This window comes from Pelodiscus sinensis, chromosome 2 (assembly GCF_052426305.1).
Source record: "Pelodiscus sinensis isolate ZL-2025 chromosome 2, ASM5242630v1, whole genome shotgun sequence".
NCBI classification, from domain to species: domain Eukaryota; kingdom Metazoa; phylum Chordata; order Testudines; family Trionychidae; genus Pelodiscus; species Pelodiscus sinensis.
Window position 1 is genome coordinate 43,805,062 of NC_143053.1, and position 25,525 is coordinate 43,830,586.

At 39.1% G+C, this 25,525-nt stretch overlaps 1 long non-coding RNA gene across 1 annotated transcript in view; it reads left to right on the top strand.

Moving 5' to 3' along the window:
- Positions 1-16,802, top strand: part of LOC149525251 (uncharacterized) — a 70,788-nt gene extending 53,986 nt beyond the window's left edge. The window contains exon 4 of the long non-coding RNA XR_016348604.1: positions 16,259-16,802. This is a non-coding gene — a long non-coding RNA (uncharacterized LOC149525251). The remainder of the gene's footprint in view (positions 1-16,258) is intronic.
- The last annotated feature ends 8,723 nt before the right edge of the window (positions 16,803-25,525 follow it).

Sequence of the window (25,525 nt, forward strand, 5' to 3'; positions counted from 1 at the left end):
ATCATATTAATTCATTGCTTTGCTGCATTATCTAAAGCAATAGCTTGGATTATATGTATTAAATCTAGTAGCTAGACTAGAATGGTAGAACAGGGCTATATTAGTGCAGTGGAGACACTCGGGAGGCCTGGAAAGGAGGTTTATCCTGTGGAAATACATTAGAAAAATGTGCTTGTGGAAAAATACAAAAAAAACCCCACCCTTCACTCTGTCTTTGTGTACTATCTTAGACACCTCTATCCACTCCTCTAGCACATTTGCTACATCTGCTCAAACATACTTTCCATGTAAAACTTTCAGTAAAAAGCCAGTTATGAACTAGTAAACTAAGTGTTTTGTTTTTATATACTCTTCCAGGCCTTGTGCCAGAATTTCAGAGGAATTAGAAGGGTGCTGAGGCAGGTGGCTAAGGGGCACTCGCTCTAAGACTTTTCTGACCAAGCGCTTCTCGATTAGTTTCATTCTCAAATTGATAGGGCAAATATTTTTCTTTACTTTTTCCCTGAGTTTGAGAGGGAAGTGCCAAACAATGTATTGTTGTGTAATTTATTTTTGCTATTCTCGACCTCCATGATGATTGAAAGCAATTTTTTTTTTGTAATAGACAAACATAATTATTCAGTTAAAGTCTTTCAGTCAAATTCTGCTATCATTTATGTAACTGTAAATCCAAATGCTTCTAAAGTCATCAGTGTCAATCAGGGTTTACCCTAATGTAGATGAGAGCACAATTTGATTTGGCATGTTTAAAAAGACCTGAATTTGAGTAATTACTTTATTCTTAAACCAAGAATAGCAACATTCAAGTCTTGTGATGCTTAGCACATGTGTGCCCTCTATCTCAGTCTCAGTGGCTGAAATAAGCTTATTCCTCTTCACAAGCAGGAATTATTATTTTGAAATAACAGGCCCATTATTTTGAAACAACAGGTGTGGTAGTGTGGGCACTCGCCTTATTTCAAAATAAGGGGAGTTATTTCAAAATAACTCCCCAATGTAGACATGCCCCGCATGGCCACAAATTCCTGCTTCTCCTGTGGCATTTTGTTTCATGGAATATAACAACTAATGGTTGAATAAACACATGTGTTTGGACAGAAAGCAAGTGACTCAGAACCATTCTTGAGCAGCATTTTCTTAGAAAGCATATGCATCATTTACATTTTCAGTTACTTCCCTTTTTTTTCCTTTAAGTGAAGATGCAGAATTCAAACTGCATTATAATAATCTTCTGTTCTGCTCACTCCCCTAAGCAAGCAGAGATGGTGGCATGTACTAGAAAGGAGTTTAACAAATCACACTGTCACTTGCTCTGTGGATCATATTTTTGGAATAAACTCTGCAAAAAACCTGTATAAACAACATTGTTACCTTTCTTCCTGAATCAGGCCCTGTATAAAAAGGAAACGATACATGCAAAGCAAATATGGATTAACAATAAAGTGCAATCTCTGCTCAAGGTACACAGACTTGCTGCATTAAATTCCCCTTTCCAGATTATGTCTCTTCCTTCTTGAATGTATTTGTATTCAGATATTTAAAGGTTTTTCTTACATTTTCTTTATTTTTAAAAGAAATGGCAATAATGTATACAATTAATACAGTATATGGGCTAGCAAATATTTAAGTTTTTAGCAAAACAAAATATGCCAGTATTTCTTTCCTCGATATGGCCATTAATTTTCAGGTTAGCATGTTATATCTTTAACCTTAATTGTTTTCTTTCCATAAAAATAAATTTTAAGTTTTGTCATACCTTATTATTTCTGTGACAGAAATGTTCACAATGACATGAACGGTGTCTTCGGCTACCAAGATAGATTTTCATAATAATGATTTTTTTCCTGTAAGGGGCTGTGAACTGCTAATTAGCATCTATGACCCAATATTCCCAGCAAATAAGAGTAATAGCAGTAATTTCTAGCTTTATGCAGGGTGCAAGTCTAATATTGCCAGCACTTCTGTTTCATTTGTAATTAACTACAAACAATTATTACAGAGTCAAGGAAGTATATCCTAATGCTCTAGGTAATAAAAAAAATGAAATGATGTTTGTAAAACTCATATGTTTCATGCTGGGTTGCACTGATTTCTTTTAGGGAACTGTGATAATGTGTCTATCAATTAAAATTCCTTTTTATGTTTCCTTATATTGTTATGATGCATAACGTTGGTGAGTAACTATCTATTCTTCCTCTTAATTTTCTGCCACTTTTTCAGTGTTACCCTTGTGCTTTTAATTAATAATGTGATCCCCGATACACTGGTAAAAACTAAAGCTGGACACTTGGCCAGAGCATGTACTGTAAGTGGTGTCTTGAAAGAATGTTTTCAATCAGTTTAATTCAAGGCTGTAGTTTAGGTCAAATAGCACAGTGATCCATAAACCCCGAGATAAGAATAACATATGGCCATATGCCATTGCTTATTTTATAAAAAGGACACAGTTTATTTTAGTAGTTGTGTAATATGCCTTTCTGAAGGCCTATATTCTGTAACTTGTAAAATGCATTTTTGTAGACAGTAGGAATAGTTTTGGACTTGTTAGTTATTATGCTGTTAATGAAATGGTATTACATGCTACCATTGCTTCAAATCATCTTAGCATAACATCTAAGGGTTGTTCTACTCAAAAAATAATGTGCTGCGATACCCAATTCCTGAATGCAAATGGATATGTGTATTCTGATTTATTCCCTATATCCAATTCATGTTTAATATTAGAATAGGATGTACATTTTAGTACAATTGTTCCACATAAAAATGTAAATTAGTACAGTGTATAGTCAATGGACAACTAAGAATAATAGTTAAACAACCTATTGTGCCTAATACAAGAATATACTCCGTATAAACATCATGATATTCATAAATCAGTGGAATTATATATGAATAGCAAGTAAGATATCTAGCATTCTAACTTAACGCCAGCCTCCTTTTGTGGGATGCGGTTCACTTGTAATACTGGAGATGATTTCAATGAATGTGGAAATGGTGCCTTGAATTCAGGCACATAAAAGACAATGAATCAGATCCTGAGAGGAGGTACTGAATGAGAGGAGTTCTCATTGTTTTCAGTGGAATTTTCAGATGATCAATATCTTTCAGGGTTGTTGTTTTTTTCTTTTTTCCCCTTCACAAAACCTGAAAGAGTAATTGGAGATCTTGACCAAAAATTACATTTGACTCATATCATCATGAACTCAAATGTAGACATTTTATGATAGATGGAATTTGATGATGATGGTGTTTTATAGAGGGTCAAAAATGTGGAGAAGGGTGTATGTGCAAAAAAATAGAAAAAAATTACATGCATATGAATTGTCTCATTTCATTTTTGGTGGATTTCTTTTATTTTGGAATTTTTTCCCTTTTCTTTTGCTTTTTAATTTTTTAATTGAATTAAAGTACGGGTCTGGGGAGGAGTGAAACAACCAAGAGAAAAGGGGACTTCTGAAATTTGATTTTTTTAAATGTTTCATTTCATGTTTTTTAAACAAAAAACAAAAATTTCATTTTTAACTAAAACGTCTAGTTGAAAACCTTTGAGAGGCCCTACTGGGTTGTTTTGGCAATACAGTAGCTTTGTCCTTTATGCACAGGCATCCTATTCCATTCACAAAATTGAAAAAATAATTTGTATGTTGGATAATGCTAACACTTGTGGTGCTACTATACCCAATTTGAAGAAGACAGATTTAATCCATATATTGAAGAGGGCCATTTGCCTAATACTGTAGTATTAGCTTGTGGGATCACTGGAAACTGGTATTTTTTTAGAACAAATGAACATTAGATGTTCAGACATTCTATATACGCTTGCTAAGTGGTGTAAGTATAACCACCTCTTTCTACTGAGGCTTTCACCAGCGCTAACTAAGTCTATAAAAAATGCACAGTCTTACTGATATGTAATGAGTCAGAACAATAATCCATCTATCCCAGTACACTGGTAATGGTCAGTGCTACATGCTGACAGGACAGAGCAATTTCAAGTGATATATCCTCTGTCATCCAATCCCTGCTTTGACAATTTGAGGTTTAGAGACACACAGAGAGCATGGGGCTATATCCCTGATCATCATGACTAATAATCATTAATACATCTATACTCTGTAACTGTGTCTAAGTTTTTTTTTTAAACTCAATTGTACTTTGGGCCTTCACAACATCCTATGGCAATGGGTTGACTGTGTGTTGTGTGAAGAATATTTCCTTTTGATAGTTTTAAACCTGCTACCTATTAATTTAATCAGGTGTCATGGAAAGGGATTAATAACACTTCTCTACAGAGGTCCTCAGTACATCTCCTCCTTGTCCATTGTTTTGGATATCCTTTGCTCATCAGTAGGGAATTTTGTTCTGATTTAAATTGTTCCTGATTCATACATCTGTCATTTGCATGGATCCCAACCAATGTGAATTGGAATATGTTCATCTAAAGGCATAGAAGACGTTAATCCATCACAGGAAGAGGTCACTTTGCAATGTATGAATGGTGTTTGGTGCCTTGCATATACATCATGGGATTTGGTGCCATTCCTGCTTTCCAGCAAGAAATCATCAAGTGGGAGAAGGATATGAGCTTTGAGGGGATAGCGGAAGATTATGTACAAGATTTACATGCTGAACAACTATTAAACGAGGAACTGACTGAGCTGGACCAACAATTAATATCCAAAGAAAGCAAGGATGAAGATGACAATGACATAGGTTAGGAAGCCAGGAGTGCGATGACAAAGAATCCCTCCAGTTTCCTTAGACTGATGGATGAGATGACAGAAGTCATGGAGTGATGATCCTTTTCAAGAACGGTCTGGCAAAGTCTCCAGGGCTCTTACTGATTCGGTGATTTGCTACAGGGAGATCTGTTGTTCAAAGATTCATGCAGGAGAACAGATGTTGATAAAATCCCTTTTAAAGACTTCTGCAATCGAAAAGCCATCTCAGTAAAACCCAGTCATCACCTCTAAGTTTAGCGGTATTGACTGTATTTGCTGTATTAAAAAGTTCTGTGTGTTTGAACAGTTACTCAAGCTCTACATTATTTTATTCAATGCTTTATGTGCAAATGTGCACTATATAACCTGTCACTGTAAAAAGTACACTGGTTAGGTAAAAAGAGCACTGAGATAGGCACGGATGATGAAATTGCAAATGCATCCCCTCCATTATTGCTTATGGGGGAAGTTCCCAGGTATGCATTTCAGTATCCATCGCTCTTTTCAAGAACGTAACCTCTATGTATACAGGGGACCCTGTATTCACTTTCTCCATTCCATTCCTGATTTTCTATGCTTGTCATATCTCCAATTAGCCATCTCTTTTCTAAACCGAATAGTCTCTGTCTTTCTAATTTCTCCTTGTATGGAAGCTGTTCCATTTCCCCTGCTTGGTACCCTTCTCAAATGTAATGTGTTCTTTTTTGAGATTTGGGTGAACAGAACTGTGCATAGTACTCAACGGGTAGGCACGCCATAGATTTATATGGGCATTGTGATATTTTCTGTCTTAACATTGTTAGGATTATGGACTACTGTTGCTGATTGAGCAGATCTGTTCAGAGAACTATGCATGAAGATTCCAAGATTTATTTTCTGAGTGGTAATAGTTAATTTGGACCCCATCATGTTGTAAGAATAGTTGGGAGTATGTCTTCCAATGTGCACTTCTGACAAACTCAGGGTCAAATCCAGACTGAGTAGCTGTGTCATCCCTGCTGTCTAACCTGAGATTCCTTTTACACTGTTTTGTAGTCAGCATTGCTCCATAAATAGCCTCCAACATTCAAGTCACTCTTAGGTATATATGTGTGCTTCAGCCAGCCAGCCACACTTTGGCTATGTCTACACTACCAGGTTATTTTGAAATAATAATTCCCAAAATAATTATTAGGAAATAAGCTTATTCCTCTTCACAAAGCAGGAGTTATTATTTCAAAAAAAAACAAACCCAATATTTTGAAATAACGGGCTTGGTAGTGTGGACACTCGCCTTGTTATTTCAGAATAAGGGGAGCTATTTCAAAATAACTCCCCAATGCCCTTAACCAGACTTGGTTACGTTTTAGGGTGACCCAAACAGACCCCGCAGTTCTAGATTTCACTCACTCCCCATGTATATCTTGTACTGTCCATTACCTCCTGAATAAAACAAATTAGATAAAGTTTGTTGTTGATTTAATAGACATAATATGTACATAGTGTGCTAACCCAGATGAAGTTTCCCAAACACTTGACTTCAAACACATTGGATTAGATAAAACAATAAAATATGTTTATTAGCTACAAAGACAGAGCTTTTCAGTGAGCACAAGTAATGAGGCATAAAAGTTAGAAATGATTATAAGACAAATAAAAATAAAATTCAACTGGTGCCTATTTTAACAAGCTATTTAAATTTAAAGGAAGGTTTTCTCATCACATGCTTTCATTAGCCGTACTGACCAAACTTTGTAGATCAGGACCCCAGTCCAATTTACTGACTGCTCCTTTTTGTTCCTTCTGATTCAATGAATTGATGGGCAGATTCCTTGGGTTGGCTGCCCATTGTTTTTATAGTCTTGTCCCCTTCTGAGAAGAATTTCCAGCCTCCCTGTGTGGAAGGGAACTCAGTACTGTTTCTTTGATAAAATATACTCCAGTGACTCCCATCTCCCTCCCACACCTCCTTTCCTGCAAAGAATGGCCACTTATCAGGTCTGTCAGCTTTATTTACACCTGGCTGAGGTGTCAGCTTGTGCTTTGTCTCCGAGAAACTGGTTTGGCCACTCTGTATACTTATTTTTTAGGCCATGTCTACACTTACTGGTTTACAGGGGCACAGCTGTACCATTACAAGATCGCTTATGCATTCCAGTTATACCAACAGAATATAATAAAACCAACTCAATGAGTGGCTGCAGCTACATTGGCAGGATAGCAAAACTTATGTCATTAGGCGAGGTGTTTTTTCATACTCCTGAGCAACAAAAGTTTTTTCCGACACAAATGCTAGAGTACGTGTCATTATCCATGATCTCAAAAGTTTATGTTTAAACCTTCACGTATAGCAAATCTGAAGAATGCTATCTCAGATGTGAGGATCTCTCCCATCTCTTTTGAAGTGAACACTGATGTAAAAAAATCATTTAGGCTATGTCTACGCTGCATGATTATTTTGGAATAAGTTATTCTGGAAAAAATACTCCGAAATAACACGTCTACACTACAAGGAGGCCTGGAAATTACTCCAAGGCAGGCTCCCCTAATGTGGACACGCTACCTTGAGTTAGAGCCCCCAGCAAGCACTGGGGAGTAATTACTTTGAATGATCTGAGGGAGGAGCTATTTTAAAATAGCAGCAGGGGAGTGTCCACATTGCTGCTATTCTGAAATAGCTACTTCAGAAGAGGCGTTATTCCTCATGGAACGAGGTTTACAAACAGCAAAATAAGTGGCCTGTTATTTTGAAATTATTCAAGGTTGTGTAGATGCTCGCGTCATTATTTCGGAATAAGTAATGCTGCTGTATAGATGTACCCTTAGCTTCTCTGTAACCTTAGTAGTTACACAGATAAAACTTTGTGTAAGCCAAGCCGAAGTCTCTTATAAAGGAGTGTGCCAAATGGCTTTCTTATCTTAACATAGTTAGTAACATAACTTCCCAATTTTTTACAACAGTGAGGCCAGAAGGTATCTATGACGTCCATGCTCTCTCTTTCTGAGACATATAATATCATTCCAAACTTTTGATTCTATACTCTAGTTGGGGTTCAAGAGCGTATTGATCTACGCCATCTGTCTTAATTTTCTAAAAAGAGTCTCTCTGTCTCTGGCTACATCTACAGTGGCAGCTAGGAGTATGATTTGCAACCTTTAGAGATAGTCTTACCTAGCTCTCACTGAGCCAGATCACTAAAAATAGTCAAGTTGTCACAGAACTACAGGCAGTGGCATGTGGCTGCATGGGCTATCTACCCTAAGTATACACATGCCTGCACTCTGTGGGTACATGCTCAGGGCAGCCAGCATGAACTGCCCATGCTGTTGTGACCACACACTACTATTTTTAGAACACTAGCTCAATAAGAGTGGGTACAAGTGTGTCTTCACAAGCTGGGAATCACAGCCTGGCTCCTACTGTAGATGTAGGCTCTTACACCAATTGCCTTCTTTACTTCTTTTTTTAACAATCTCATAGCTAACCTATTCAGGAATATAAAGCCTCTTACCTTAGAGTGTGCTTGCAAGGGCTAGCACATTTTTAGTTTTATTAAGCCCCAAAGCATGTATTCCTTCAGCTGGAAAAGCCTTATTCATAGACTGAAAGATTCCAAGACCAGAATGTAGCACTGTGATAATTTAGTCCGACTTCCTGTATAATACAGACTTCCTCTATAATACAGCATTAATTTTTGATGGGGTGGGCATGCCAAGACTTCAGTACATGGTCTAGGGCTGCACTTTTCAATGGAGGTGATATGGGATCTGGGATAGAGGTTGGGTGCAGGAGGGTGCTCAGGGTTGGGGATTATGGTGCAGGAAAGGCTAGGGGGACTGAGAGGGAGTTTGGGTAAAGAAGAGGGTTGTGATCTGGGCAGGGGATTGGGATACAGAGCCTGGGAGGGGGGTAGAGATGCCGGAGAGGATTCTGGCCTGGGGGAGATTTGTGGAGAGGTGCAGGTTCTGGGAGCAAGTTGTGCCTTGGGGGAGGGAGCAGTGCAGGGTTTGGTGGTGATGTGGAGTAGAAGGGGGTGAAGACCTGGGGAAAGGAATTGGGGCACCAGATGAAGGTTCTGGCTGGGTGGCACTTACCTAGGTGACTCCCAACCAGCAGCCCGGTGGAAGCCTGCCTGACAGTCCCAGTGGGGTGGCTAACAGGCTGGATCCAATGGCTTGGCAGGCCAGGTCCAGCCCATCGGCCATATGTTACCTGCCCCTGACTAGGAACTCCCCAAAATAATTCATAGAGCATACTTGTTAGAAAAACATCCAATCCTAATTACAAAATTGTCAGTGATGGAGAATCCACGATAACCCTTGAAGTGACAGACATTTGGCAGGAGAAACTGGCTCTTGTCCAGACTGATACTGGAAGTATGTGAGGCTTCAGGATGGAATTGTAAAATACTTATATATAGATGTAATATGCTTAGATTGCTGTAAGACATTTGACTTGGTACAGCATGACATTTTGTTTAAAACCTAGAACAATACAGTGTTAATATAGCACAGTTTACACGATTTCAAAACCAGCTAAGCGAGATGCTCCAAAATTTAACTGTAAACAAGGAATCATCATTAAGTGGATATGTTCCTCATTGGGTCCCTCAAGGATCAGTTCTTGACCTTACATTATTTAACATTTTTATTAATGTCCTGACACAGAATATGGGTAAGTTGTGAATAATAAAGAGGACAAGTGACTGATGTAGGGTGATCTGGATTACACAAGTAAATATGCATGGTCCAACCAAATGTAAAGTCACACATTTAGGAACAAAGAATGTAGGCCATGCATATAGGATGGAGGACCCTATCCTGGGAAGCAGTGACTCAAAAAAAAAAACCCTATTAGTGGGCAGGGGCATGAAGGATAATCAGCTGAATATGCACCCCCTAGAGTGACATTCAGAACAAAAGGCTAATAGGGTCCTTGAAGGTATAAACATGGGAGAATCAAGTAGAAAGGTTCTATTACCTCCATGGCTATGTTTACACTTGCAGCAGAGTACTTCATGCTCCCTAACACCTGTACAAATAGCAGTGTACATAGGGGGGCACTGCTTAGGCAGGTAACAACATGCCAGAAATGTAAGGTATTTAGCCTACACAGCTCTCTGTATCTAGATGGTGCCTCCCCCATCTACGCTGCCTTGTCATGTCCTACTGCCTCCCGCTACTAGAGCCATTCCCCACTGTCCCCAATCCCTGTGGATTCAGCCTGCTTGTCATAGTGGCATGATTTACACTTACTCTATAGACCAGACCGCCCATGTAGTTGTGGCACTGGTATGACAGCTAATAGAATTCTGTGTCCAATGCTGGTGTCCATGTATCAATAATTATGCTGAAACATTAGAGGGGGTTCAAGGAAGAGCCATGAGAATGATTAAAGGTTTCTAAAACATGCTTGACTGAGACGTGGAGTCTTGATCTATCTAGTTTATCAAAGGGAAAGTTACAGGGCGACTTGATTGGAGTCTATAAGGACATATATGGGGGACAAACATTTGATAATAAAGTATTCTAACAGACAAAAATATAACAGCAATGTCTAAAAATTGGCACTGGATAAATTAAAACTAGAAATAAGTGCAAAATGTTTTCACTAATTTAATTATCTATTGGAACTATTTAGCAAAGGTCATGGTGGATTTTCCATCACTGGAAATTTTTAAATTAACACAGGATGTTTTCCCAACAGAGATGCAGTAGTTCAAATAGGGATTGATCCAGGGCCTGTTTTATGCTCCGTCCTGTTTTATGCAGGAGATCAGACTAGCTCACCACAATAGTTCCTTCTAGCCTTATGGGAATCATCAGAGGCTGGGGATCTATGATCCTGTGCTCTAAAGAATCACAAGGAAGGTGCTGATCAGTGAGAATAATAGTATCTAAATTTGGCCTTATTGATAAAGGCCACATTATTCACATAAACTAGGCAAACAAAGTGGAACCCCTTGACAGGCAAAGCAGAGACATGGAATGCCATAAGCAGCTACTGGGAAAGGTTGTAGCAATAATTGCGACGTGGATATTGTTGAGGTGGCAGACATAGTTTAGAACTGAAAGGGATTTGTCTATCTTATTATTCATTAGCTATACCTTGCCTGAGGCACGCTGGGGCATGTTGTGTGGGTATTTTTATCATTGCTCACTTGTTTATTACAGTTTATTTCAATGTCACTTAGAAAAAATAATCACTATTAAAATTTGTCTTTTTTTGTTGGCCACCTGAGAACATTTACAGTGCCAGCTACTAGTCTTTGTTGCCGTGGTTGTGTTTTGGTTTCTAGTTACATGTGGCTGAGAGGAAGACGCACATACCCAAGTTTTATTTCTATAACTATTTTATAATGTCTTTTGGTTTAAAAATCAATTGTCCCACAGTCTAGAGCAGAGAGACTGAGTTATTCCAAAAATACCTCTATCTTTCATTCTGGCATCCACTAGGAAAGGAGTGAGCAAGGTAGATGTGCAACCATCTGAAAGTGGGGTCACACTACCATATGTGCCCATGGTGTGTGCAAAGGGGGAGGAATGGGAATGACCTAAATTCAATAGAACACAAAATAACAGACAGCAGCTTCTCTTTCCACCCCGTACTTAAAAACTAGCCCCGAATCTTCCTTAAATGTTGTTAAAGTCAATTGGACATACAGATATCCTGCTGACAAATACTACTGTGAGTTTCCAAGGAAGTCTTTCAGAAAGATAGTGCTTCTATAGTTGGTCTTTCCTGGCAATAGAACAGTGTGAGCAGTAATACATTCTATTTTAAGGCTCGTATTTCTCGGCTACATCTAGACTAGCATGATTTTCGGCAAATGCTTTTAACGGAAAAGTTTTTCCATTAAAAGCATTTGCGGAAAAGAGCATCTAGATTGGCACGGATGCTTTTGCGCAAAAGCACTTTTTGCGGAAAAGAGTCCATGCCAATCTAGACGCGGTTTTGCACAAGAAAGCTCCGATCGCCATTTTCACCATTTGGGCTTTTTTGCGCAAAACAGTTTTTAGCTGTCTACACTAGCCCTCTTGTGCAAATACATTTGCGCAAGAGGGCTTTTTCCCCGAACGGGAACAGCATAGCATTTGCGTAAGAACACTGACAATCTTACATTAGATCGTCAGTGTTCTTGCACAAATTCAAGCGGCCAGTGTAGACAGCTGGCAAGTTTTTCTGCAAAAGCAAGTGCTTTTGTGGAAAAACTTGCCAGTCTAGACGCAGCCCTCCAGAAAGGGGGTCTGGTTCTCCTTTCACTTTCATTCATGTAGAGAAGGAGTAACTCCACTGCTGTCAGAGGAGAATCGGTTCCAAGGTGTGTGAAGCTTCTTTGCTGTGGTACTGGTTTGTAAGACTCTACAAAAAATGTAGATAAGGCACCAAGCACAAATATAAAGCAGAACGATTATAGAGCTTCCCTGGTGCTGTTTATCCTTTTTTCTCACCATTCTTGCTTCTCTCTCCAGTCCTAGGATGGTGGCTACTGCTCCTACAAAGCCCCATCCTTTGGTGGCTGCATCTTTCTCTCTCACCCTGGACCTCCTTCTTCCATGTGATTCTTCCTCCACAGCCACCTGTTCCTAATGGCTTGCCCTTTCCAGAACTCCTTCTATCACCTTCACATCCTTCCCCTTTGATTTCACACCTGCCTTCATTTTCATTCCTCTTTCCCAGGAGAAAGGAAATGAGAGTTCACTTCACACTTTCAGACTTTTGGGTGCTGAAAACTGCTAATGATTTCCTGACATAGGCTCTTCTATGGAATTCCCTACTTTTAGAAAAATGGAGCAGAAAAGGTGAGGTAGAGTCAATTAAAAAAGAAGCTTCTCTGACCTGTACTTCAAAATTCTCTTCCTCAGACTGGTCTAGGAAATGTTACCCTGAAGTACAAGCAATGGGAGAAATTGCACACACTCCATTTGGCCATACGTAGAATAATTTCTGCAACTCCTTAATTATTATTTAATGTTTTCTCTGTGCTTCCATAATGTTTCAAGTTTAGACAAGCCCTGAGTAGTTGTGCTGCCTCATTAGTGCTCCAACAATGCTATGCACCGGTTCAATAGATGGGAAAACTGATTGGATGCATAAGGTGCCAGACAGTTTTAGTATAAAGGGGGAGTGTATACCGGGAGAGGCTCCTTTTCCTCTGAGTGCCCTGCTGCCCATTGGTTAGCCAAAGAGTTGCAAAGTGATTGCCTTTTGTTTTTCACAATCATTTATTTAAATCCTAGAGTTTATGGAGACATTTTGTTCCATTTTTGACTGAATCCACGCTCTCTCCCTATTGTTAAATATCAGATAAACTGTGTTTGTAGACTGCGGTGGGCTTGACCAATCATCTATTTGTCCCAAAGGCACTGAGACCACCAAGGGCGAAGAGTGAAATCTGCTCTACAGTCTTAGCTAAGATAGAGGCTCATGGGTTTAGCCACTCAGGGCCCAGGTTTAATCTCACCTGCCAATGACCTGGGTCCATTGGCTTTACATATTCAAGGGGTTAGGAAGGCATTGTCCCCATCAGTGTCAAATTGATAAGGGGTATAGGAGTTTTTATTTCATCTACCTCATAGCCTCCCAGAGATGCAGGTTAATTTAAGCTATAAGTATCTCCAGGATTCTATGAGAAAGGCAATTGAAGTAATTGTTAGGAATTGTATGAATCTTAATTCATCTCAGCTTGCAATCAGTCTCCAGGGCAAATAAAAATCCAGAGGGCCAGTGACCAGAAAGTAAGGGTGCATCTACACAGCAGGGCTTAACTCGAATTAAGATATGCAAATAGAGCTATGTCAATTGTGTAGCTTATTTTGAAATAGCTTAATTCAAAATTGGGAGCATCTACACAGCACTTATTTTGAAATAGAGCACTCTTCCTTCAACATACAATGAGGGTTACAGGAGTTGGAGGAAGAAGTCCTCCAGCTTTACAGTATTTTGATGCTATTTCAAAATAACTGCCTGCTGTGCAGATGCAGACTAAGTTATTTTGAAGTAATGACAGTCTTTTCAAAATAATGTTGCTGTGTAGACATACCTTAAGAGAGTTTCGCTGGTGGACCCCATGGTTGTGGTGAAAAAGGAAATCCCTTTGTAGATGTGGATCCATCTTTGGTAACTTCTGTTCCCTGAAGGTAGAGAGGATTCAGCAAGGCTGAACAGGCCCACCAACTGTGGCAGGGAGGAGGAGGGGATGGGGGGGGCGGAGAGGAGAAATCGGCCAACTGCCCCAGGACCGGTGCTTTGAAGGGGCCTAGGGTTCCCAGCAGCCACCACTGGCACTACTGCAGAAGTGGTGGTTGCTAGGACCCCAAGCTCATTAAATTGCTTCCCGAGTGCTGCATGGTGCAGTTCAGGCAGCATTAAGGTCTGTGGGGGGAGGGTGTCGTGGGCTGTGTAGGGCTGAGGACTGGCTTCCCCCAACCCCTTCTGCCCGAGGTCCCACCTGGCCAGCGAGGTTGTAAGCTTCCCTGCTCTTGAATTATGGGCTATGGGGTAGATGCCCTATAAACCTCACACTGGACCCATTAATATGGGAAGATGGGCAAATAGTGCCCCGTGGATGTTAAATTTTAATAACATTGCAGCCTGTCACTTAAAATCCATCTCTTACTCACACCGAGTTGTAACTTACTCCATCAGTATTCCCATTGATTTCAGTGGGGCTAGTCACAGAGAGCTCAGTCTTGCAATGTACTGAGTGCCCTGCACACTCATTAACCTCAGAGGGCGATGAAAGAGTTCAGTTCTGGACAGGATCAAACCCAGGGGAAAGTGCTACTTGTTGTAAGGAAAGGTTTCAGAATCTGGCTCTGTGGTTTAGAGTCAACTAATATAATTACTGAAGAAGATATTTCTGTTATTTGAGTCAGGTCAGCCTAATTTTGTGAATTTCTTGTATTCTATTTAATACAGGGTGAATATGGATGTTTGTGAACAAGATCAATGCACTGTATTGACATGGCCCATTGATGTGAATGGGAATCTCACCATTGATTTTAATAATGGGAGTTGGACCAGGTTCTACTGATGATTTAAAAAAAGATTTCTGGGGGGAAATCATTCTGTTTTAGCAACTTACAGCTTCACTCCCCAAAAGCCAGTATTTTATGGGAAGGAAAAATGGGTGTCTTAGAAAATTGCTATGGTACCTGCATTCTTGCAAGGGTGCCTAGGTGGGGGACGGGTCTGCTTTTCCCCAGATAACTTAGTACTTCACTCATTTGATTTCACTGGCACCAAAAGTCATCCATGTGGGAGCTTCGTAAAGCTGCAAATTGCAGTTAAGTTTAAATTTCTTAGAGGCATTTCAAGTGCACATTGTAACAGAGTCATGTAGTAATCACGTTGCAGAAAGAGTGTTATAACAGTCTTCTCTCTGCCTGAATTGCTGGGGAAAAGGCAGATGTGGAAATTATGAGTAATGTAATTGATGATCTTAAAGCTTTTAAATACCCAAGCTCTCAGCAATCAAGATCTATTTGAGTTCAGAATCTAATAAGTGGTAAATACAATAGATTTCAGTAAGACATTTTATCAAGTCCTATGCACTGCTTTTTCTCCTCTTGCTTTTATGGGCAGCATTATCATCTAATCAGTAGACAAGTTGGGAAATTTTATTGTGACACATAATCATTTTTAGTTCATCGTATTTTTCCTTTCATATGCAGTTGCAATGAGTTTTCTCATAAAGCACACATTTTCAGAGGTTTTGTCCCCATTTATTTTTAACAGGGAGTAAGAAATATAATATTGTTTTCCCAGGCTGTTTATTGACAACTAATTTATTGTCTGTCAGTGCAAGTACTTGTATAAAACACCTACAATATTGTTGCAGTAAATTAATGTCCAAGATATTTTTCCAGGTCTCTTACTTTTCAAAACTTTTTAAATAATAATGATAGCTCCAATATTTATTCTAGGTATCAGCACCTTGATGCTCCAATGATAATGCTGTATACAGTTAGGACTTAATTTTGATTCTTAATCTGATTTTCCTTAATTTGCAGGAGAGATTAAAGCTAATATTCCATATTATGGTTCTTTTTGAAAATTATCATGAGATATTATATTAATCAGTGAGAAAGAATCTTAACACTATTCCATGAGGTCCAGATTCTGATACCTTACCTCACATTGATAAAGCTTGTTTATTTTTTGAAAAGAGCTTAGTTAGGAGTAAAACAATATTTCTACCACTGCAGAAACTGATACATCATTTTTTTCCTGGTTCTGTGAAAAACAAAATATGTTGCAGTTCTGCCTCAGATTTTTTCCACACTTTAATAACTCAAAACACAGGAGATTTTTTCAAGTAAGTTTTTTTTTCTGCAAAGAATACTTTTATTTTCAAAATTGGGGAACAAAAATGGAGAAAACTGGTTTGGGCAAAGGCAGATTTGTCTAAGGCTGGTGTTGTTTTTCATTGCTTGCAGTGATAAAGGAAAAACACTAGTGTGTGTTCACTAGTGTGTAGTGAAAACATTTGCTATTAACCAAATTCTTACAAATTCACCCCTTGAAAACTCTCTTATTTTTCTTGGAAATCTAGGGACCTGGTCTGCTTTGTCTGGGAAAATCTAAAACACAAAGCATCATGGAGAGCATCACCAGGAGTCCTAGTGAGACACAGTGGCATGTGGCAACAGTAAGGACAGAAATTGGGTATGGTTTTGCAGTGTGGCTGCTCAAATCCAGGTGCTGATAACCCAGGCTAATGCTGCAGTGAAGATATACCCTTTCAAAATGCTCTCTTCCTGCAGTTCATGGTGTTCTAAAGTACTCATGCTACCATTGCTGGTTTGGGGGCAAACTGCCAGAAACCCCACTTCAAATTATTTGAGGCAATCCTGCAGTTGACAACTTGTGTCTGGATGGCTCAATCCTTATAAATGGGTTCAACATGAACACAGTAGTCCAGTCACATACCATCAATTATAGAGTCACAATCTATTGCTGCAAACAGAGGTGTAACAGAAATGTGTGCATTGAATATGAATATTGAATATGAATGTACAGATGAAGTGAATTGGTGATTGAGATGGTTAAATAATATCTTTCTCCGCTTACTGTTACTGTATTTCCTAGTGATAAGAATTAAAGTAAACAAAAGAATCTTTTGGATGCAGTGTTGATTTTCCATGGATGAGAGATTACTGATTGGCTTTTTAACTTCAGTTTTTCCAAATAGTTTTTCAGTTATTTAATTTACTCTACATGGAGCCTATTGATTATTCAAGTTGGCAGTCAATTTTATAGGGCACCCCGCTGTTTCTTTGCTTAATGTAGTCAATGATTGTAATTGCTTGATCAGTGCAGCCTATGAAATAGGTTTTGTGTCTTTTTTACAATGCATTGATGGCTTTATCTGATGCAGTCTTGGCAGGGTCTAGGTTTTACAGCACTATCCTGAACTCCCAGAGGTCTCTAGATTAATGGCTATGGCTTGCTGTTGGAGCTGCTGATACTGCTCTCCAGAATGTATTCGCACATCTGGCATGCCACACTTGGCAGTTGTGCCAGCTTTTTGTTGTGCAGTTACAGAATATCTCACCAGTGTCTAGTTAACTGTTTTCACTAAGGGAATGAGATAAAAAGCCATCCACAGAGCTTCTGGCATTCACTCTATGTAACTGTAATCACATTTTTTTTGTTTTCATTACACTTTTTATAGGGCCAGTTGATATTTAGAAACAACAAAATACTTGAATGATGAACTCTGGTTTAATTCTATAAAAGATTCCAAGCTTGTCTTGATTTCCTGCAAACACATTAACTCCTTCTGTCCAACAAACTCTTTTTTATCACAACAGGAATAAATGCATGTGTTAAAATTGTAACTAAAAGCATAAAGTATCTTTACATGCAAAAAAAGTGTCAATGAGAAAAGAAGCAAAGAGAAATCTCCTGACTTTGTTGTGATTAAAGTAATTCTTTTACTTTCCATTGTATCATGTTAAATTACTTAGGCATCATTTGGTTCTGCTTGATAGTATTTTGGATTTGGTAGAATCTGAATTGTATTATCAGATGTGTAAAATGTAGTCATACTAAAGAGGCCAAGAAAATGTAATGAAATATGCAACACAGGTGCATAAATCCATGGACAATATAATTATATAGCACACATACACCATTTACAATGCCTAAGGTGACATCCTGCCAAAAATATAAAAGTGTGATAGATTTTGGACCAGCTGTAGTATGAGCTGATTTCCTCAGCTAAGCTTGACATAGAAACTGGACATGTTGCAGTGTCTATATTAATTCTTTTCTCTCCAGATAGTAAATTGTAAATGCATAATGCATCTTTGTGCAGTAAAGGTCTACGGAGAAGACATCTGGAATACAATACTTAAAATTCCTAGTCTGTATTTTTCACTGAAATCCCAGTTATGTTGGGCAATAACACAAGAATCACATATACCTATATGCAATATTAATAACCCATGGACCCATGTGTTAACAATAAATAGCCTTCATAAAATCTGTCACTGTGAAAAATAATGAGAATAACATGGTCAATGCTTCTCACTCTACCAGTGTTATTGGCACTGTATTGACATCACTTTTGGAGATTTTATTATTCCTGCTGACTTTTCATGCAGTAACAATGGAAGCTGTTTGCATTTCTAGGTCCCTATCCCAGAAAACACTTAAGTATTTGGGTAATTTAGTTTATTTCCTAGTTCCACTGTATTCATTTGCTTGATTGTTTGAAGAATAGATAACTTAGAAAGCTGGATCCTCTTCCTCAAATATTACAAAAAAAAATTATTTTATTTCCTTTTACCTTCTATGGCCTTGTTACCTTCCTAGAAACTGAAGGATTTGGAGTTCTTCATAGGAACCATTTTACAGAACTGTGAGAAAAGGTGAGGTCCACAGGGCCAGCCTTAAAGGTGGATGTTTTGAGCAGTTGCTCTGGATGCCAGCTCCTGGGAGAAGGAGAGAATCTATTTTGGTGGTGATAGTATATTTTTTTATTTTTGGGGGAGGGGGTGATTGTTTTTGTCTTTGCTTGACAATTCAATGGATGCCAAAAACATTTTCCGACATGAGTAAAAAGAGCCATCGTGGAAAACTTTACTAGCAAACTGTCAAAAGAGGCAGTAAAACTGCAAATATTCTTCCTTTCAGACACAAGGAAAGGATGCAATTTATCTTTCCATACCAACAGCAGTTGCCTTACTTTAAAATGTTGTAAAATGTATATAGACATATACACTGAACATCTGGCTGTTTATTTTTTCTTTCCGGGAAATTAAGGTGTGTGTACTGTGGTTACTGTTGAAAGCATTGCTTTATTTTTATCCCTTATTGGCACAATAAGTAACCATAAAATAATTAATTTTAAAAATAGCATGAGATGGTTAAGAGAATTAGAGCTGGTCAAAAAATGGGAGAAAGGAGAAAATCACACTCTAAAAATAGTCATTTTTAATTCCCTAGGTTTAAAAAAATGAAAATTTTCCTTTATTAAAAAATTATGAAGATTTTTTTCATCAAATGCAGGGGTCTGAAATATTTCTGCTCTTTGATTTCTCTATTTTTCCCCATTTTGGTACTGAGGAAGAGTAGGTAAGGGAAGGAGAAAAAAAGTAGTAGGACAAAACCCTGTAACCTGAAAAACCAAATGACGATCAATTAAAACTGAATCAGTTTAAATCTTTCATTTTCCAATTTTGTTGAACATGAACATTTCGTACACACTCACACTCACTCACACACACACACACAAATCAGTTTTGAGAAAAAGTCTTTTTGAAACATTTCTACCAGTTGTACCAAATAGACACTATCTCAAAAGATGAATAGGCCCAGATCCATGAAGGTTTTTGTAAACCTAGATCTCAGAACTAGGTACTTAAGTCCCACTTTTAGGGTTTACTATGATCCATAAAACTCTGCGTGGCAGCTACCCATATCTGTAGGCTCCTAAACACACTCAGAATCTATTTGTTTCCAGCTAAATTTCCCTTGGCATTCAGTTTTCTGCCTCTGGACATGCACACTGCAATCTCAATCAATACCTTGAAAATGTTCTACTTAATTCCTTGGACATAGGTAGAGGAGCATTTATCTTCCCCACCTCACCTGTGAGGGCCAATCAGGTGGGCATGCTGAGAGGCTGTCCCCCAGACTGGGTCCCATTCAGAAATCTGTTCTGTTGAGGGGCAATTGGTAACTTCTATGCTACTGGTTAAAGAACTTTCCTTTTCTACCTGTAGCAGAGAAAGGATTTAAACACGTGTCTCTTACTTGTTGCCAGATGTCCGGTTTTGAACTGGACAGTCCGGTATTTGAGCTTTCTGTCCGGGAAACAAATTGAGAAAATACCAGACATATAAAAGTCCGGCATTTTCTAATTAAGTACGTTTTATTATTATCATGTTACGACGTGACCTGTGCGTGAGCATTCTTACTCACTCTTTAGGCCTGCGCTATGCGCTACTATGCCAGTTCGCTGCTTGGATATGAGTATCAGTACATAGTTGGGTACTGCCGCTGAATGAACGTCTCTACCAGTCAGGCAGTACGCAACTACGCAGTAGTGCTGAATATTTTCCTTTTATAAACAATTCAGTTTTTCAAAAGTTAGCCAAGCAAGAGAATGAAAATATCACATTGTGCATAACTATGACAAATATGCTTTGAAAGTTCTATCTTTTGCCATTGAAAACTTAGTTTTAAAAATGTTTGCAGAATTTTCGAACTCTGCTAAAAAACTAGAAGAGTTGAAAGATTTTTTTTGAATTTTGCGAGGTTGAGTTCCATGAAGTCATGAGGCAAGTTCCAACTCGATGACTTAGTTTGTTTAATGCAATCGAGTGATTGCTGTTGAATTGGCAACCACTAAAAGTTTATTTTCTTTCACTCGGCTCTGACGACTGCCATGTGGCAGTATGGAATATTATTTCTGATCAGGAAGATGAAATTGCAAGTGATGAACAACCAACTCTTTCTGAGCTGTATCTTTATTTCATTCACTATTTCATGTCACAATTACAAGATACATTGCTCAAATTGGAAAACCAATCAACACTTTCTTGTGACTTTTATTTGATCATGAAAAAAAGTTCAGAAATTCCTTGAGAAAAAGATTGATAAGTTTTTCAGGTATGAAAGTTACATTCACATTGTGGAAGGACTGTTTACCAGTTCATGTAGTCAATAAATTTACCTCTGAAGCATTGAATGTGTACACAAGAGCCCTCCAATATCTGGAGAAATGGTTTCCTTTTGAAAATTCACCATATCATGCTCTGAGTGCTTTGAGTTTGGCTAATCATGATAAATCTCCTTCTTTTGATGAAGTAATTGAAATCTGGTTGTTGTCACCATGGAAAAAAGATCTCTCTCCAAATTCTCTTTATGAGGAAGTCAATGCCTTGGACATGATGTTCACTTCCCTTGAGGGAACGACCTCTCTTGATAAGTGGAAATATTTTTTAGCAAAGAACCTGCTGCTCCAAATTTATTAAAACTGGTTCAATATTCTGTTTCAATTCCTGTCTGAAATGCCTGTGTGGAAAGAATTTTTAATGTCATGGGTAATCTATGGACCGATGAATGCAACAGATTGAGTGTTGAGTCAGTAAGGAATCAACCCTGTGGGGTTTTTAATACACCTTTCACTTGTTTGGAAGCAAAAGATGAGTTTTTGAAAAATAAAAAATTGATAAACGCCGCACAATATAATGTAAAATATACGATGTAATGTAGATTGTCATCAATAAACTTCCCATATCATGGTTTTTTTTTTTTTTTTGGTCGACAAATTTTTCTCAAGTGTGTCTGGTATTTTTGTTGAAACCATCTAGCAACCCTACTCCTACCTCTCCAGAGAGCCTGAGCTTATGGATATTTGAGTGGGGAAGAGCTCCCTCAGTCTCTCCTGTTGAAGCAGTTCCATGATGTATAACTAATAAGTGAGTCATTGGAGTACGGGGAATGGGCCTTGGGGTCTCCCACTTCCCAGCTTGGTGTCGGAACCACCAGGTTAGAGAGGCCTTATCTATGTGGTGCCTTAGTTCACAACTGCTGGTGTGTAAATCCTAATGTCTACCAGTGTGTTGTGCACTAAATGGCCCATGTGGACCCTGCTGGCACACATTAAAATTCCCTACTGGACATTAAAGTAGCACAGTTTGAAATGGGACTCATTTAATGCACACTAGGGAATTTTTAGAGCTTGCAGCAGTGTCCACATGGGCCAGTTAGTATGCAATACACTGATGCCCATTAGAATTTACATCCCAGCTGATGTGGACTAATGTACCATGTAGACAAGATCCAAATAGTTCTTTCACTCTCATCCCATTGACTCTTCAAATATTTATCCAAAGTGGAACAACTTCAGCATCAGGAGAGAGTAAGGTTGGAGCTCGTCCTTCAGAGGTTGGAAACCCCCATTCAGATCTTTCTCCTTCTCTGGCAGAGCGGGGAATTCCCTGGCACCTGGGAATCTACACTGCACCTGCATCTACACTGTACCCTAGATCGAAATAAGATATGCAATTTGAACTCCACAAATTGTGTATCTTATTTTGATGTTATTTTGAAATAGCTAATTTTGTAATTTGGTGCTATCTGCACAGTGCCACATTTTGAAATAACCTGCTATTCTGAAATGTCCCTTGCTCCTTGTGGAATGAGGATTACAGGGATGTCAAGATAGGGAGTCGGTTATATTTCAAAATGATAGGCTTGCTGTTAAGATGTGGTATAGCACTGCAGTATAGACGTAGCCTCACATCCCAGATGAATACTCTAGTCACGGGGTTAAAAGTTACAAGGTAGGCACCATCTTCTCTCTGTAATTGTCTTGTATGGTGTGTGGGACATGCTTTACTCATTCTCACAAAAAAGAAAGTGGGGACCTAAACCACCTGACTTCAGGAAAAGGGTTCCCAGTTGTGGAGCTATCAGACATAGGCACGTTTTTGCAGTCCTGGCTTACACAATTTGTCCTATGAAGGGCAGGGCTTGTCAGCATCTCCAATTGGATAGTTTAGGCAGCTTCTGGCCTATTGTGTTCGCTTTTGTGGATCACATTCTAAGATGCCTAACTTTCCTCACTCATTACATAGGGGACCATCTGCGCCTAACTAGGGCTTTGTGGATCACATTGGTTCCTGTGATTTTCTAGATTCCTTTGTGGATCCAGGCCATAGATACTACTAATGACATTCTTAAAATAATAATGATTGTGTTAGAGAATATTTAGATAAATAGGATGCTCTGTAATTGACTTGATACAATTCTTTCTAGGTTACTTAAGGAATTAGCTGAAGCAATCTTAGAACCTTAGCAATTGTCTTCAAAACATGTGAAGAATGGGTGAGGCCCAGAGGACTGGAGAAGTGCATAATAGTACCAGTCTTTTCAAAAGGGAACACAGAGGACCCAGGGAATTAAGAGGCTAGTCAGCCTACTAGGATACTTGAAAAGAATACATTATTAAACAATCAATTTGTAAGCACCTTGAGGACAATAGGGTAATAGGGAATTGTCAGCATGGGCATATCAAGAACAAATCCTGCCAATCTAATTTTCTTCTTCAAAAGGGTTACTAGCCTAGTAGCTGTAGGGAAGCAGTAGACATCATATATCTTGATTTTAGTAAGGTTTTGGGCACAGAGACAAGTGGTGTTCTCATAAGCAACCTAGAAAAATGTGGCTTAGATGTATAAGGTGGCTTAGATGTAGGTGCACAACTGGTTGAAAGACCATATACAAAGAGTATTTATCATTGGTCCAGTTCTATTAAATATTTTCATTAATCATTTGGATAGTTGAGGAATAAATTGATAAAATTTTCAGATGGCACCTAGTTGGAAGTTGCAAGCACTTTGGAGGCTAGGATTAGAATTCAATATAATGTTGACAGTTTGGAGAATAGGTTGAAAATCAACAAGGTGGCATTCAGTAAAGACAAGTTCAAAGACTTCACTTCTTTGGAGGGAAAAAATGAAATGCACAACTATAAAATGGAGAATAATTGTATAGATCGGGATTAGGCAAGATGTGGCCCAGGAACCAGATCTGGCCTGCCTCATACCTTGATCCAGCCCACAGACTGCATCTGGCTGCAAGCCCTTTACATTTCTGCAATTAAAAGAGTTCACAGCTCCTGGCCCCACCGCTACCCTCTTACCAGGGAGCCATCCATGTTGCTGCAGCTATTTAAAGGGCTGCCACTTGCAGCGTTACCCAGGCAGGGGCTGGAGTCATGAGGCCTTTAAATAGCAGCAGCAATTCAGGTGACTCCCAGGCAACATGGTAGTGGTAGGCCTGGGAGCCCTTTGCTGTGTGTTTTACTTCAAAGCCTCCGGCCCCAGACAACTATGGAGGGAGAGGCTAGTCCCTAGTCCTGCACCTTCCGCTACAGGTCCCACTTCTTCAGAGGGGATGGAGCCAGTCCATGATCAATACCAAATTCATTATGTGTCCCACCCCCGCAAAAATTACTGCCCACTGCTGGTGTCGATGGTAGTACTTGTAAAAGGAATCTTGGGGTAATAGTGAAGCACAAATTGAAAAGCATCAGCAATATAGTGCAGACTTTAAAAAGGCTAAATATTGTGGGGGTCAATTAACAGAGTCTTGTATGTAAAACATAGTACAGTAGGTAATTGTGCCTACTCACTTCTGGTAAGGCATCAGCTGGATTGTTGGGGCCAATGTAATGTTCAAATTATATAACCATTTAAACAGTTAACCAATAAGTATGAGCTTATTGGTTCCTGTACCGGTTACATGCAGGGTCCTGACTTCACTCCCTGGGAGCTGGCTGCCATCCTGTGCTGCGAGCTCTGTATCAGCCAGTTCCCTGGGAGTGGGACACAGAGCTAGAGGTGGGGCCGGGAACCAGTATGAGCTGGGAGCCAGCTTAAAAGCCAGCTTCTGGTGCATACCAGCTCTTGGGGATCCAGCTAGTACCCCATGCTGAAGATTCTGAAGTATAAAGCTTCTACTGCAGAGCGAGGAGTGCAGCTGGCTCCCCGGGAGTGGGATGGGGGCAAGCTCCCAGCATACTGGCTACCGGCCCAGCTCCGAGGGAGCTGGCTACACTACAGACTCTGCAGTAGAAGCTTTATACTGCAGAGTCCACAAGATGTAATTTTCAGCAGTTGCACAGTTATTTAATTAACAGCTATTTAACATCCCTAGTCCAGTTACGCATGTCACACTTTAGGAAAGATAGGGATGAATTTGAGAAGGTCCAGAAGAGAGCAACAAAAATGATAAAAGGTTTAGCAAACCTGACCTCTGAGGAAAGATAAAGAAAAGTTGTTATGTTTAATGTTGAGAAAAGAAGATTTAGGGGGTATCTGATAAAGGGACTGTTATGAAGAGGAACTTTTGAATGATAAGACTATTTAAACTCTGTAACATGCTTCCAAGGAGGATGTGGAATCCCACTCATTGAAGGTTTTTAAGAGCATGTTGGACACAGACCTGTCAAGGATAGTTTAGGTATAGTTGGTCCTGCATTGGTACTGGGGGCTAGACTTCATGACATTTTGAAGGTCCTTTGAATCCTACATTTCTAGGATTCTGTTATAATATTGTGTATTTTAATCATAATATTCAGGTTCAGTCTTGATTTCATAACACTCAGGAGTGTTCAAATTAACTGAAGTGAAAGCACAGAATTTGGAAGGACTTGAAGAATTCCAAATGAGTACATTGGTTCAGAAAAAAGGCCGTGGCCTTTGATTGCTGCTTGATATTTGTCACAACAAGATGGGACCTAGATACATCTCTTTTCCTTAAACTTCAGCCTAATTTTAACCAAATTTTGCCACCATTT